Below are 16900 nucleotides of genomic sequence, written 5' to 3'. Positions count from 1 at the left end.
AGAAGCACTCGATCACAATGCATATCATTGGGTGTGAATAAATGCATTCACACACACATTTTTACATGCATGAATTCTAATTTGCCGTATTCTGCTCAGTAGTCCAAACATGTAGCACTTCGTTAACATGCCACACTGTTTCAAACTATCTGACATGCATTAAACATGGCTCTTAATGAATGTGACCAAATTGGTGCCAACTTGCTTTGATCTAAATGTAGGCTCACTGAACATAATTATTCAGAATCTTTGTTTGTGTGTGCGGGTGTGTTTTGTGTGTTGGACCGTGCTCTCTCTGTGCTGCGTGCAGCTAGGAGCTCTGGTGTGTACCAAGACAGAGGCCTTCTGTCAGTTCATGCCCCTTCCTCCCTTTGCATTCACATAGAAGGGTGTTTGGAAGCCAGGCCATCTGCCTGCTCCTCATTCACTGTGGAATTCATCATTTATGTACCTTAAATGACCCAACAGCCCAGGTAAGCCACCAGCAAGCTATGCTAGTCAGCTAGCAAGCAAACGAGCATGTCGGCCAGCGGAGAACACATTCAGCCAAGTATTTGAATTGCGGGAAGCAGCTGAATGCGTTTGGAATAGGCAAATTTCAGGAAGATAATAATGGTTTTGCTCTGAAAAGGGAGCAGAAGGGCAAGCAGAGGGTCTGGCTGAGAGGGTAATGGGACTAATAGGACTGGTAAATGAAAAGCCAGATGATGATAACTCAGCAGCTGATTCTATCTATGCTCATATGTAACCTTCCTGTGTGTGTGTGTGTGTGTGTGTGTGTGTGTGTGTGTGCGTGCGTGAAAGAGACAGAGAGAGGGCACTGAAGAAGGGGGAGTGCTATGAAGGCCAGAGACCTCCCTCTGGATTTGATGAATCCTTCACTGTTCTGAGAGCTTTATGAAACATTTATGATAGACGTCATTTCTTTCCGTTTCCCTATCAGTGTCTCTGTCTGTCTGCTTCACTCACTTTTGTCTTTCTGTCAGATAGAAGCATGAATTTTGTCGTTTGAGATTACTCACCTGTGTGTTTCTTTGAGTTTTTCTGTCTTTACGGAAAATCAGATTCTCCTCCTTTGGACTCCTGCAGTTTGAATGCTGTCCATGGAATTCAATAATTCATCCATGTATTAACCTCAAAACTTATGGGGTGAAAAGCCTGTGTGTATAGTCTCTTTTCTCCTCTCTCTCTCTCTTTCCCTGATAACACATGAATACACACACACACACACACACACACACACACACAAACACAAATATAAAAGTGGGAAAACCTTACTGGTCTTTGGGATTGAGCAACTTGTTTATGATTTATTTACTCTCACCGGAGATGGTTTGTGGCATGAGGTTTCATACAGACACACACACACACAAGCACATACATGTGCATATAAGTGCACTGTCAACAAACAGGAGATCAGTCTCTCTCCCATCTGCTGAGTGTGCCAGTTTGCCGCAGGCATAAAGACACCTTCAGATGCTTCACACACACACACACACACACACACACACACACACACACACACACACATCCAAACAGTAGGAAGAACGTCACACCACAATAGCATATTCAGTTCAAAACTGGAGCAGACAGCCCAGTAACAAGAGGCATAAATTACTCCATCTCCCTGTTGGAGACAATCCCGAAGAAAAATGTAAATGAGATTCCATGGAGAGAATCGAGTTTGCAGTAAAAATGTAGCTATCATTTCCCATAAATATTATCTCCTGAACTGTGGTTGCCTTTCAGGAAAGTCCTTCTCTTCGATCGTGCTGTGGAAACTTCCTTTAACAAGAAAACATACTTACAAAAAATTATGGTAGCAGTTATCAGAAAACAATGCACGACATTCTCGGCTGCCACACCTCAACACAGGCAACAGACAACCTCATTCAATCAATAGTTTTTGGCTTTGGGCCGACTGGACTGCTTTCCCGACAAAATATATTCCATCGGTTGTGCTCAAGCTGCATCAGATGGCCCCATAATAATTCGGAGGGATGCCAGCTCAGGCTGTGGTGGTAATTGTGGGTGTTTTCTTGGTTTGATCTCATTCCAACTCGTGTGCATTCACACTGTCTCCAGCTCCACCAGATCCCCGTGTCTAAATGGGATTGGGCAGTTCTGGTATCATGACCTCTGTTCAACTCAGTGTGACAGCAGAAATGTGGATTGCTGTCAGTCTGCTCCCATTACCTTACCTGCTGTATGGATTTTTCCTTGGATATAGATGGCTTCCATTCCATGATATTGAGCTCAACCCCCCACCCCCACCCTCCAATCCCAAAAGCTCCCTTTCTGTTTGATTAGTCCCAACCATTACCCTCCATTTCCAAATCAATACCTTCTACCCAGGCCCATCTGTTGAGTGGCAGAGATACAAAAAGTCTTTTGCTGAAACGTGCAGCATATTGTTCATCTTATATGTTTTTGGCTAATTGCAGTGGGTTTAGTATGTATTTTGTAAAATAAAATGACAAATTCACAGCCTTTTATATCAGTCCATGTCCCAGATCTGGCGGGGATTTTTTTTGGAGTAGAGTCAGCATAATTATCCAGATTACTCTGTAAACCAGCTTCTTGTTCATGATAAAGCAGATTGCGATCAGCTGACAGGAACATACAAAATAGTTATTTTAATTGAGGTCAGACTCCTCAGCTGGGTATATGAATTTAGCTGAAGTTTATCTTGTAAGTGACTGGTCTTCTATTTTCTTCTTTTTTCTTATATTGTATAATTTTAGCTCATGAATTCAAAATGCAAGGCGTTGATGCGATATAAAAACTTGATGTCTGACGCAGTATAATAAAATAGTTCTTTGTATCAAATTCCATGTGACTGTAGGACTTTGTGATGCTGTGACATTCTTTCAAGGCTTTTGAAGGATGCCACATAGCTGAAAGTTTTCTGACTTATTAATCTTATCTGTAACATGTAGGGAGCTCACCAGGTGACATGCTGAGAGGGCTTATCAGCTGTTTAACAGGTCACGGGCCTCCAGCTGGCTAAGCCCCTTAGCTTGTGACCAGAAGCACCCATGACGTGATGTGACTCCTGATACTGACATAGATAAAGCTTACCACCACCTACACCTGGCTGTCTAAGCTCACTACCATTCTGCTACCAGCCTCTGTGTGTGTGTATGTGTGCGTGTGTGTTTGTGTGAGTGTGGACAAAATGACAAGCCGGCAAGTTTGCTATAGTGTTATCCATCTGTACTGTATCTGCATGGCTGCCTGCTTAGTATTCCCAGGTGTTCAGCGCTAAGCTGCATGTAGCTACAGAAGAAGAAACAAGGGCGAGTTGGCAAAGAGCTGTGAATAAAACATGTGCTGTCGAATTACATCTCGACACAGTTAAGAAAATTTACAATAAACTTTCCAAACAAACTACAAGCATCTTTCTGTGTGTGTCTATGCTCATATGTAACCTTCCTGTGTGTGTAGGTGTCTGTGTGTGTGTGTGCATGCGTGTACCGGCATGTGTAGAGTATATGTGCAAGTGTGCCTGTGAAATGGTAGCTGGTTACAGGTAATGGTGTGTGACAGTGGAGCAGCTGACAACATGGCAGGGACTTGGAGGGCTACAGCAGCAGAGCAGAGTAAACAGAGAGGCTTGTGCCCCATCCTGCTGCAGAGTGTGCAAGCATACATCCATTTAATTTACTTACTGCAGTAATGCAATTATTGCCACAGTAATTTACAATGTCTAAGAGGGCGGTGTATTGGTGTGCGTGTATGTGTGTGTTTAATTAGTCATGCTGGACCTGCTGCCACTTGAGAGAGATGTTGTGTGTCTATAGATGTGTGTGTGAGAGAGAGTGCCTTTGCGTACATGTTGAAGGTTTGCGTGTTCTGCAGTCTCTTACAATGTATGCCTATGCTTGTGTGCTTGTGTGTGTGTCTGTGTACACAACACCATCTGCCTGCGGCTGTGGAGCTAAAATCCCTGATAGCCTCTCGTCCCCATTTCGGAAACAGCTGATCAGTCATCCAACTAGCTGGCTGGCAGCTACATCAAAGACAAAGCTGTCTCTCGAGAGCCATGTGTTACACACTCAGACACATCACCTACAATAACACATTCACTGGTACAACATCATCAGAGTGGTTGGAGAACAATGGCAGGAGCTACAACAAAACTGCACTGAGGTGTGGCTTTGAATGCCAAATTGGTATTTGATGAGATAAAGAGAAGCAGAAAGTCAAAGGTCAAATTTAGGGCTGTAAATAATTACAATCTCTTGATATTAGAACTTCTACAATTTTTATTTTCACTGACTCCTGTAGTAATTTGGGACAAAAATATATTTCGATTTTCATTTCATCCATGTGTAGATTTGACTGCCCGAACAAAATGCCCAAAACTATGTGGACTGTTGCAGTTGTGCCACTGAGTAGCATGATAAATTGGCTGTCCAATTTTCATTAAAAGTTCCCCAGTGGTGTTGCAGTCACAGCATTTCAAAGTTAAAAACTTTTTTTCTTAAAATCCCCACAGGGCCAGTCTAGTTTTCTTTCAGGCTGTGCCAAAATGACAGAGCACTTCAAGATTTCCAGAATGGCGTTCTGTGTGATATCACATTTGAGTTATTTTGATGTTTAATTGCAAAGCCCCTGTCAAAAGGTTGGTTCACCCCTGTAAAATCAGTTTTTCAATTTAAAATCCACAGAAAATGTTGTCATTAATCAGCTACTATTACTTAAGAAGACAATACTGTGATTCTACTATAATATCTTCATTGGAGTTGGAGTGAGTTCCCTCCAATGACAAAATATGTCACTTTAGTGAGGTCAGCTGATTATACAGAGTAATTGAGCCTTTGTTTTTTTAAAAGAAACTTTGCTGTTCAGCATTTAAAATGTAATTTTTCAGTGTGAAAAGTGCAACCACAATACCATTTGCATCCATTTTACAGAATGAGGCACAGTCTCAGTGGTCTCACAAACCGGGACAAGTCTAACACAAACTAGCAAAAATGTTTTTTGTAATTTATGTGAACTAGTTTATATATGGAAGACTTCAAATCACCAAAATCAAAACAAGTCAAACAAAACTGAATTTTTGAACCATGTGGTATCAGCCAAGGAATTAATCATTAATTGTTAAGCTCCTGATAGCACTTGCAAAGTAATTTGTCAGGATAGCTGCATGTCTGTCAACAAGTAGCCTACAATATCCTGAGCCAAGGCTAACTCAGTACACTGTGCTTTAGAAGGGAGCATATGATGCTGTTCTTGCACTGGCCACCCTGCCTCACATGAACTCTGGGTCATCCCTGAGCAGCTACTAGTGGGCTGTTAGACGTCCAGATTGGTGAAGCTGGGCCAGTGTGTCACTGGTAGCTTTGAGCGTTAACCAGGCACGGCTCAGCCCTGGCCCTGCCCCAGTCAGAGGCATATTATTAAACCCTACCTTACCCCGGCACCTAGCCTGCTTCAGCACGAGGGACTTACCTTACATGAGCCATGCTAATTAAATCTCCCAGACACCCAGGCTCTTAATAAAGCTTGACATGACAGCATGGCCTGTGAATGTCAGAGTGACCCCCTGTATCCCGGAAGTGTGTTTGCATTCATTTGTGTGTGTGTGTGTGTGTGTGTGTGTGTGTGTGAAACACTCAGGCTGGGGGTCTTGCCATTGGGGGAAGGGGCAGACACCTGTCTCCAGCCCCAAGAGAGGTCACTTTCCAGGGGTATGGGAACGACTGTGACTCAGCGGCCTTGCTGGAGAGGACAGCTACATTAGCAACACAAATTATTCTGTAGGGAAAGGGAGCATCTGATCATCATTTTTTCTTTCTGGTGACATGTTTTCACTTTGTATGGGAAAGTGAGAATGGACATTGATTCTTAATAAATAAATGTCACGTTTCAAACTTTCACTTGCCCTGAAAATTTTATTAGTTTTTATTTTTCTCAATTTATTCTACGGTTTTTGAATGCATCGGGGCCACAGTTGAAGAACAACAATTTTATCTCCTCATGTGGAAATAGTATACACTTAACAAATTGTTTTGAACTGCTCAGCTGTTGAGATGGAGCCTGCCTGAGGTCATTTGTGCTATCTAGCATCCACTTTACATGATTCGCTTGTTTTCCACCAGGTTGAACTCACTGGAAAGCTTTTGGATGGCTAGAGTTAGATGGATGGATGGGTGAACTGATGGGTTGGGTGGATTGGGTGAATAGAAAAACATTAAGTTATATGGTGACACTTTCAGGCACAAATACAAGCAGGCAGAGTGTGGTGACATCTGTTAAACAGAGGGACCCTCTAAACAGCTTGTGTGGATTAACAGTAAATGATTAAACCCTGTTAGCATATGGATAAACAAGTTAAGCTTATGCATCACCATGTGTATATGTGTGTCAGTACTCTTCCTGCTGCCAAAACAAGACACCATCTCCTTCAAGACTCTGAGTGAAATCATAGAACACAAAACAGGGTGGTTATATCTGTTTTGTCTCATTTAATAACATAAATAATCCACTTAATATACTTGTACAATTGTCACCAGCCACATTAGTAATATTCCAGGGTGTCATATCACACACACTCTGTTATCTTTGTGACTAATGTGGGAGGTACCTTTTAATATTGTGCAAAACTTGAGGTCATATCCATAGACGGTGTAATAAATGGATGGAGCTTCCTCATCTGAAAAGTGAAACAAAGGCAGAAGCACTTTAAACCTCCATCATTTCTAATATCCAGCACAGGGCGACTCCACTGGTTTCAGCAAAGAAGCTTGTTTGTATGTGAGCTTACAAGAAAACAACCCTACTTCTAACTTCTAACTGACACACATGACTAAACAGTTTCCTCATCTCAAATCTTCTTCAATACAACACGATGTTCAATCTTAAGTTATGGTCCCATTTACAGTAGAATAGATGATAAATCAGAAGTACACTTCAGGGCGTAGATACCTTGTGACTGACAAGTTGCCACCACGAAAAGAAACCAAGATGCGATGGCCATAATGCCAAACTCAAGACATCACAGTGGTTGTCCACAAACCAGTGAGTGACGTCAGGCTGGTTCCATCAACTCTTTATGAAACAATCTAGTAATACAAGTAATATGATATTGTGGATGAGCATTATCCCAGCAGCATTACAGAGAGACCTTAGCCTACTAACCTGGATAAAAGGGAATATGATTGTATTTTCACTGTTGAACAAAAAACAACTTTATGTGTCAAGGACAATATGCAATGAACCAAGAATGCTCTCCTGATTAGCAAATTAGCTTAATTACAGAATAATTTCTATGCTCTGTTTGATCTATTCTGTCGGTGTATTTATAAGTCTGCGAAAGTTTTATAATGAGCGGTAATTAGCTGAATCATATGAGAGCGTGCAGTAACGGTGCTGTGGAATGAAAAAAAAAGCAAACAAAAAACAGGTAAACTGGGTCATGTGCTATACAAGCTTCTTTGACCTATATTCAGAAGCATTGAGTATTTAATGGAGCAACGGTTCTCAAACAGTAGAATTTTGAAATATTTATTATGGCACCGTTACACGCCTGTTCCTCCATCTCTGTCTTCTTCTCATTGCAATACGGTGTTGATTTGTCACTTTAGTTTTTCAAATACACTGTGCTCCAGACAGCCAAGATAGATTGCTTTGAATGGGCGTCTGTGCCTGCAGTGCCCATTCGAATTCAGCCTGGCTGCCACACCCACAGCTGCTGCCTGGGGCAAGTGCGAGAGCAGCAGAATAGAGTGGAGCAGCGATGAACTATGGTTGCACGGGGCCAGACTGAGAATATAGGTCATCCAGCCCCGCAGATGAAAGATGCATAGCTCTGGCTGCTGGGGTGGAAGCGGGGCGGAGATGGAGTAAATATAGAGACGGTTCCAACTCCTCAGCATGGGCAGTTTAGATGACCACAGGGAGGGATAGAAAAGGGCATGTGTGGGGTATATGCAAAAGGAAGGATGAAAGTGGGAGTGGCATGCAAGCTGGGCAAATGCAGGAAATTTAGTGTTGGCAGAGGCATGGGTGGGGTATGAACCATGGCTGAATGAGACTCACAGGAACACGAGCAGCTGCAGCTGGCGCACAATATCGTCCTCTGTTCGCCTGTGGCTGGTGGTGATCGGGGGCGAGTGTAAAGATCACACTCACAGTGCACATATCCTTTTGTTTTGTTCACAAGTTGAGATTGATGTGGTCACTTCTAGAGCCCAGAGCAGTGTTGACTGACTGCAGAGTAATCTCAGACACGATTCAAATGTGATCTAAATCAGCAGTTTGATTCATCTGATGTATTCTGCTTTATAGGGTTAATGCAGGCATATCTAAACAGGCATATTTCCTTATTTTTCTCTGGTGATGCAGCAATATAAATAGTTTTTGATTTGTTACCTCCAGGTTTTGAGAGATTCCTCCCTAAGATTTTTTGCTGCCACCCCAATTCAGTGGAGGTGATTGAAACTTTATTGGGGTGCTCACAGCACAGGCAGAAGGTCCTGTTCACTCTGGATAATCCACCCAGAACACCTTCAGCAGTTTTCTTTAGACGTACTTTCCACCAGAGAAAGTACTTTCCCCCTGGAAACTGTGTTCTGTGGATTTTCCAGAGCAACAGGGATACTATTCCTGCTATCCTACTATTCAGTTAAACTTAAACACCCTTTGTACTGGGGTTTGGACAGAATTCTCAGAGATGGATATCTAAAAACTAAGGCAAATAAAATCACAGCTACCTGGACCCTTGATACCAGTAAAGGTAAATATAAGGAAAATAAGTTGTTCTCTAATTTAGAAGAACCAAGTTTTTTTTTTCTTGTGAATCATCACAGAGCAAAATGAAACGTGTTATGTGCTCAGAGAATAGAAGTTCAGAGAATGACTGATGTGTGAGCGTAGGTGTAAATGCAGTCCACCCCAAGGTTTTCTCAAGCCAGCAGAGAATTCTCTCGCTTGCTTGTCTTGTCTGTCACTCTTGTCCCAGCTGCAGCCTGCTCCAGTCTAGGTCAGACTTAGGCATGCACTCCTGACAAGTGGCCTTTTGTTAAGACGAATGTTTCAAGAGTTGCTTGTCAAAATGTCTGGTTCTTGAGGCAATGGGTAGTGTGCATAGCAAAGGAGGAGGCACTTCCGTCAACAATTGTGTCATGCAGAGTTTCTTTATTAAAACATAATGATGCACATTATTCAATCAAATTAGTATCCCTCCATTGCCTGTTGTCTATTAGTCCCAACAGATAAAGTTTTAAATGACCTGTAAATACAGGACTTACAGCGTACCCATTTTTCTCCCTCTGATAGTCAATTACTCTGTTATTAAGCAGCACTTGGTCCTCATCACGTTATCCCTCCTCCTGCATCCAGAGCCACTTTGTTACAAGAACAAAACAAAGAGATTTCTAACAGTCGTTAGCTCAGTTCTCCACCCCTGATCATTTACCTTGAAGACAAAGACAAATGACTGAGCGAAAACTGCATGAGCTGGGACCATAGCATATGAAAGGCACTGCAGTTTGATTGACAATCGCACAAATTCATAACAGAGTGATTTTCTACTCATGAAGATTGAAAGAATCTTAGAGAAGGATACACACTGACTGCCAGCGCTGTTCCATTTTGGCCAAATGACGCATAATTATGTCGCTCGGGCTACCTGAGGAGAGCGAGTTGGTGAGAGTGGAGTGGAGGGATAAAGAAAAGAAACAATAAGAGTGCAGGCAGTGGTGACAGTGAAGGGTGGGGTGACTTTGTGACAGAAAAAGAAAGAGTGAGGCACTGCGGACAGAGTGACGACTTGGTATGGATGTGGGCGTGTATGCAGAGGTGAGAGGGAGGTGCGGGTCCATGGTGAGGGGCTAAGAAGGGGTCTGCCTTGGGACAACTAAATGTGAAGGGTCATTGCTGAGAGTGGAGCAGCGCCTGCAGACACAGACAGACTGTCTGTCTCTCCTGCACTAAGGAGTTGAGAGACACGCAGAGACTCAGCTGTCCGTCTAGACGACAGTCAGAGATAGAGGAGGCAGTCAAGGAGAAGTCATTCCAACCCCCAAATCCAGATTGTTCCTCCTAATGCTCATAACAGACAATAGGCAACATTTTAGAGCCCTGACACACCAAGCCGACCTCGAAGAACTAGTGCTTCCAAAAGCCTTTGCATTTCTGCACATCAGTGCATGTACAATGTTGTCACTTCAAAACTATGTGTATAAATACCAAACTAATTTGCTTAGCAATTCTTGTGTCACAATTATTACTTTTAGAGTAAATGTATTCGCAAACAGCCAAAATGTTCACACCAAAAGTATCAGCAAAATGTTTGCTGTCACTGAAGAAGGTTCATGTCATTATAGTTGTGTTATTGTTGTGTTTTGATGAATGAAAGAACTCAATAACGGTGAGGAAAAGGTCATAGTCCTGGTTAAATATCCAAAACGTCAATGCTCATTTAAAGACACAGGAACTGTGGCTTTCCATAACTTTTAACAAGTATTTCAGCTGAGGCTCTTTTTCAGAAGTGACTTCTTCTTTGTGCACTAAATGTTAAGGTCTTCTAGCCAACTTCCTAACTATAAGCCTCAAGCCTCAAACACTGAAAGTATTTTGTTTTGAAAATACTTTGGTTTTGAATGATGCCATCCCAGTAAGCCAGATTTACAAAATGCTCCTAGGTGTTGTTCAGGATGGCATGGACAAATGGCATATGTTGTGATTTAATTTGGAGAACTTTCTGTGTAATTCATATCTAATTCCAGCAAAAACTAACAAAAAGACACAATAGCAAAATGTGTCACCTGCTTTGGCACATTTTTTTGTTTTAGCAAATCAGTTTGTCCTTTGGCTGTAAATCAGTTTTGGCTGTAAATCAGTTTGTCCTTGTAGTTGGCTACAAGTGCATTTGTCTGAATCTGGTTCTTTTCATAGTATATTGTGCTGAAAATAAGTATATTCAGGTACATTATGAGTACATTTGTCTTGCCACACAAGATGTCGATGAGACTAGCTTGAGACTTGATATTTTTACCTTGTTTTGAAAACATCTTAGCAAGTGAAAATTTCCTCCTCTGTTGGCAGATATTTTTTATTTTTTAAGTAATTTTCCCTCAATGTTTTGCTTTTCTTTTTGTTTTTTAGCGCTGACTTTTATATTATTCCAATCAAAACAGAAAACACAGAAAACTCGATTGATTAAAAATATCACGTCTCTCGTATGAAGGCAAAAAGAGCAAAGAATAAGACTGCGGCTTCTGTGCCTTCCAGCTGTTTGCCACGGTGACCTGCACCTGCTACCCAGTGGGAAGGTCACTGTCAATTGAATCAGTGTGATATGTGTGCTTCTGTCTGCACCCATCTGAGAACAGATAAATGTATTATGGGCAGAAACCTGCTGGGTGTGTGGGTGTGTCTCCCTGCCCGTCTGTCTAAATGTGTTTCTCATTGTGTCGGTCGGTGTTGTCTTTCTGTCTGCCTTTGTGTGAGCAGGCATGATGCAACTGTGTGAGCCAGCTCGATGCACAGGCCCACGGCAGATGAACCGTTGCAGTGATTGGCTGGACCCTGCCGTGTGCTGATAGGTTGCTGTCTCTTCCTGTTCAAACAGGGGTCTAATCAGACACTTTAACAGGCTGCCTTGTTCAAACACACCGTGCTCTGCACTGGAGATCAGGCAAACACAGACTTGTATTTATATGTGAGTGTGCATGTGTGCATGTGTGCTGAGGGTCAGTATAATTAGTGATGGTGAGGGGATGGGAGTGGGATGTACAAATCTGTCTTGGTCAGCCTGGTCCTCATTCTGTTACACCACCCTGTCCGTTCTTCCCTGCTGATGATGAATGTGTGTGTGTGTTTTTGACTTCTAATAATCAATGAATCTTCAGAATACTATTTCCTGAGTTGAGCAGATATAATCAGCACATGCAGCACATTGTCTTTGTCTCCCCCACACACAGACACACACACACTTAAGAAGAAACGCAAGCAGGCCACCTGTGTAAAGATGTTGCCGCTGATTGGAAGGACTCTGAGGCCATAATAAGAAGGAAAAGAACACCAATTTGGAATAACATGTCCCATCACTGCTGTAATGGCCAATTAAACCTCCTCTTTCACTCTGCTCTCACTCCTCTTTTCTCTCAACTGTTTTTATTGTGTTTCTTTTTTTTTTTTGTAACAGCATAGCTCATCCATCCACATGCTTTTTGTACTTCAGTTTGTACTTCACTGTCATTAGCGTTTTTACATTTCCACAATCACTCAGCTCAGACCAACTTATCATGTTCTGAGACTGGATTGTCTCTGTCAGGTTAACCATTACTGATGACTTACTTCCTGACCGCGAATGTCCGCGTTTGAGTTGTGTGTGCGTAACTATAAACTGACTGGCTATGGACGACATGCAGATAACGAGAGAGAAAGCATTAGTTTTTTTTTTGTTGTCTTGTTTTTAAATGTCAGCATTGGGTGAACTCAGAATTGTGTGTCTTATGAGTAACTTTGTTTTTGAGGTTTGAGTCACTACTTTTTTTTACTTTTTTGTCCTTTTTTTTTAACCTTCACCTAACATAGTGGAGCCTCACAGATTCTGGAAATACATCACATTACAAACCTTTTTGTGAAGCAGTTATGGGCGTGAGGTGACAAGTTAGTTTATTACACTTTAAGCAACCCCAAACCTCTCACACGTTCCAGGTCCTGTTGTTCACAGTGTGGAAAAGCACACGTCTTGTGAAGGAAATTCAACAACCCAGTGCAGCTACAGTAATTGGCAGTCTAAGTCACACAAAGTGTATGTCTATGTTTGTCTTTAAGATAATAGACCGTACTGAGTGATGAGGGCGGGGTATTCAGAGCTTTAAAGCATATGGAGCATACGGTGCATCAACACCAAGAACTCGTCCTTATACTTTCGTGCAATGTGATTAAAAGCGTGATTTAAATTCTATATTAAGCAAGCATATACTTTGAATTCTCTCTTGGAAATAAGCTATAATCTCTGCCAAACAGAAACTTACGCATCGTGTCTGTGGTCTCTGTTCATGATAGACATCAAGTTGGTCCTGCCTCACTCAGGCTCTCTTTAATATTACTGCACTCACACTAATTGTCTTGGCACATTAAGAATTTACTCATTAGAGACATTCTTAATGATGAAAATAAGTATTCAGGGTTTTCTTTTCATGTAAGGTTTCAGTGTGTGTGTCCTTGAAAAGGAGGTCTGGATCTATTTTTTGTTATAACAAGGGCATAGGATGAGGCTAAGGTCCGCACTGGAGTTAGGCACGGAATAGTAGTGGCAGGTGTATGTGGTTGTGTATTGGTGTGCAATGGGCTTGAAGCAGGCAAAATCTGGGACTGTGGGTACTTGAGGGTCGCTGGCTTTTCTCTGAGCCCACACACACACACACTCACACACACATTGATCATGCCTCTGTGCATTAATCCCTTTGTGCTTGCTGGTTTAATTCCATTGAGGTTAATTAGAGATAATCAGAGGGAAACGCTGTTCTGTCACAGAGCAAACTCCACTAATTTGTTATCACTGAACTTTTCCCTTTGTCTTCTTCACAGCTCCTTTTTGCTTGTCTTTTTACCTGTGCGTGTGTGGGAGGATGGAATATGAACATATTTTGGCGACAGTAGTAGCGTTGAGGGTGTTTTGAGTGAGGGGTGCAACGTGAATCTTCTTTTCTCGCCTGGAAAACTTCTGTCTTTTTCTTACCAGGCTTGAAGGAACCACAAAATAAAAGTCAGGTTTAACACTGTATAGCACTTAACACCACAGATTGGATGATAAACAGGCTGTGTGATCATCGAAGGGGAAAACTTTAAATATTTTCTTTGAGGCGTTTCCAAGATGCTGAGGAAAAATCTAAACCTTACTGTGATGATCTCTTGAAGCCCTCAGATTCACCTAAATGGCAGTGAGTTTTCCAAACCTCTTTGTCTAACCTGTGCACAGTCTTTTCTTCCATTCTCACAATTTGTCACATCCTCTGACACTGTAGGAGCCATTTCGCTCTTCAGTTATTTTTATTATCAGTCATTATTTTGTTATTGTTTTTTGTTATATAGATTTTAGGCACTTGAGGCAAACCACACTGAGGCAAGATTCAAGGCTGTATGTGAGGCCAGTAACTGGGGTAAGTGAAGACACCTGGCTGGGAGGACACACGGTTTATTTAACAAAGCAAGTGAAAGACACGGTTGGAGGCACGTTGAAACGCTGTTTGGTTGTTTGAGCAACTGATTAAGCCGACCAAAAGCTGAATCCTTTTGGAAAATGAACTTTCTTTACCTGTTAACAACATGACTCACTGGCTTTTAATTAAATTAAAAAATGAAGTAATGAAGTAAAATGGTTGATTGAACCTCACAAAGTGCAGCCAGTGCAGATGCAAAACCACCTGACAGAGATTGAACCATGCCCACTGGAGCATGGACGGAGGGTCTTCATCTGGCTGTGGAGCAGCACAAATGTCAGGGTCTGTGGGAAGCAGGTGAGGGATTCAGACGTTGTCGCTACACCAGCCTAACAACGACTGGTGGGTCAGGTCACCTGTGTGGAGGATGTGGGACGATAAATGAAGGGTAATGTGAACCTCCATGTGTCACTGCAGCCATGGTAACTTGTAAAATCAGGTCTCATGGAACCCAGTCACACCAACGCAGCACTTTGTGTTGTGCTATTTTCAGTCTGAACACAGCCGGTCTTATACCCTCCCAATGAATCTCCTCAGTGACAGGTGAAAAGAAATGGCTGGCATGTATATCGTTGACACATGTTGTTGTCTACACGCTCTTCAGGGCAGCGGTGGAAGTTAGCAGTGGCAGGGACCTTGTTTATCCTATTTTTTATACTCTGCACTTTTCTCCTTTCTTGGTCAGGAATACTGCATGTGCAATGTCTGTAAAAACAAGAATTTCCCTCCGGGGATAAATAAAGGAATTCTGATTCTGATTCTGACCTGAGCGTATGGAGAAAAAACAGGGTACATGTGATTGGCTTTTTTAGTGTTGCTGTCCTTTTGTTGGGACTGATTTTCCTTTAAGTGCTGCACACACAACTGTGAGTTTGTGAATGGTTACAGCCAAAGTTGGGGATGTGCTTCCAGCTGAGAATCTTTGTAATGATTCACAGTTGTAGCAGGGTTTAGCAGTGGAATAACAAGGCAGTCAAAGCAGGGTAAATAGAGGTTAAAAATATCCCTGAGCACACTTCTGTTCTGTGATTGGCTCCCCTTTGATTGATGGCAGAACGTGTCATCCAATCGTTGGTTTTATTTATTTATTTATTTTTTTGTTTTTTTTTCTGGATCCCTTCAGCAATTTCATGACAATATGTTAATTTCACATTCCAATTAAGAAGCAGTCACTCAGAGAAGGAGAGATGAGGTTTAATGAGAAATAATTAGAATTTTCTCAGCTTTCTGCTGGTGGAAGAAAATGTGGAGCAAGATGGTTAGAAGTCCTGCAATCAACCAAATTACTTCCATTAATTTCTGCTACAGTAAACATTAACACGGAAAGCTGAATTCCAAGAATTTGCTGTTAGTTACTGTATTTTGATTCTGTGTGAAACATCTCATATTCAAAAAACTATAAAGCATTAAAATTCTACAACATTTCCTCAAACATGAGATTGCTGTTGCCTTTGCCTTTGACCTTATAGCTTATTTTATGCTTTAGTGCCTGACAGACAGAATAAGAGAGTGTGTTAGGATGCCACATAAATAGTAAGCTGTGCCGTGCGTATTTTTTATTAAGTGTGTATTTGTATTTGTGTATGTATGAGAGTGTGTTTATGGGATGTTGGTGCATGTGTGTCAATCTGTGTGTGTGTGGGTGGGTGGGTGGTCATGCAATGCCATGGGTCATCAATAATATATCAGCTCCACTCTCATGTATTTAACACTTGGTTTCACTTGATTTACTCATCTGGCTCCTCACCCACATGGGGATAACGTTATCATTAAAACATCTCCTTCCTCCTCCTTGCTCAACAAATTCTCTTTTACAGTAGAAAAAAAAGCAGTGATATGGAAAAAATCCCTGAGTAAGTACCAAAAGGAAATGCCAATTGGGAAAAACATACAGTTACCCACTGAGAAATATTTAACTTTGAATCATCCATGAAGCAGGGAATATCATAGCCTGGCATGCAGCACAGCTGCGCATAAAACAAATTAACTGAAACCAGTTTTAATTAAAATGAAAATGAAAAGCCAGTTCTGTGTAATTCTGGGACTGTCATGTTGATACAGTATGTAATATGTAGACGTGTTGCAAAATACAATGGGACTAAATATTGTTTTTTTCAGACATGGATATCTGTTAGCCTCTGAAAGTCATCCTAGGAAATTTAAGTCTGGTTGACAGCCTCTGAGAAATAATTGAGTCAGGCAGTGGGAAGCCAGCCCAATCACCGAGCCAATGGGAGTGGTTTAGATGACACGACTCGCCAACTTCATAAACAACATTTTAAACTAGATGTCGGTGAGTCATGTCGTCCAAACCACTCCCATTAGCTGACATGACTCACCAACTTCATAAACAAAATTTTAAACTAAATGTGAGACATGTTGTTGTTAGAAAATGAAGCATGATTCTCCCTGCTCGATGTGTCCAAAACAGCCACCATGTTTTTCCAGTTTGAACATCAAAACCAAGTGAAATGCATGTTCATTTAACCCTAGTCAGCCGTAGTGTGAGCAAAGGAGAGCAGTTGTCAGTCATTTTTCAGTATAGTATAGAATGATTCCTGTAAACTCTTGTGGAGCTTTGCCAGACCACGAGCAAACAGTGTGGTTCATGCACTGTTAGCGCCTGGAGTGGACTCAACAACACCCATCAGGCTGAATCTTCAGTCTTTGCACTGTTGTTTCTTTGTTAACTTTCTCAACCTTTCAGTGATCTCTTC

Source organism: Scatophagus argus, chromosome 1 (assembly GCF_020382885.2).
Source record: "Scatophagus argus isolate fScaArg1 chromosome 1, fScaArg1.pri, whole genome shotgun sequence".
NCBI lineage: Eukaryota > Metazoa > Chordata > Actinopteri > Scatophagidae > Scatophagus > Scatophagus argus.
Note: the sequence above shows the minus strand (reverse complement) of the source record.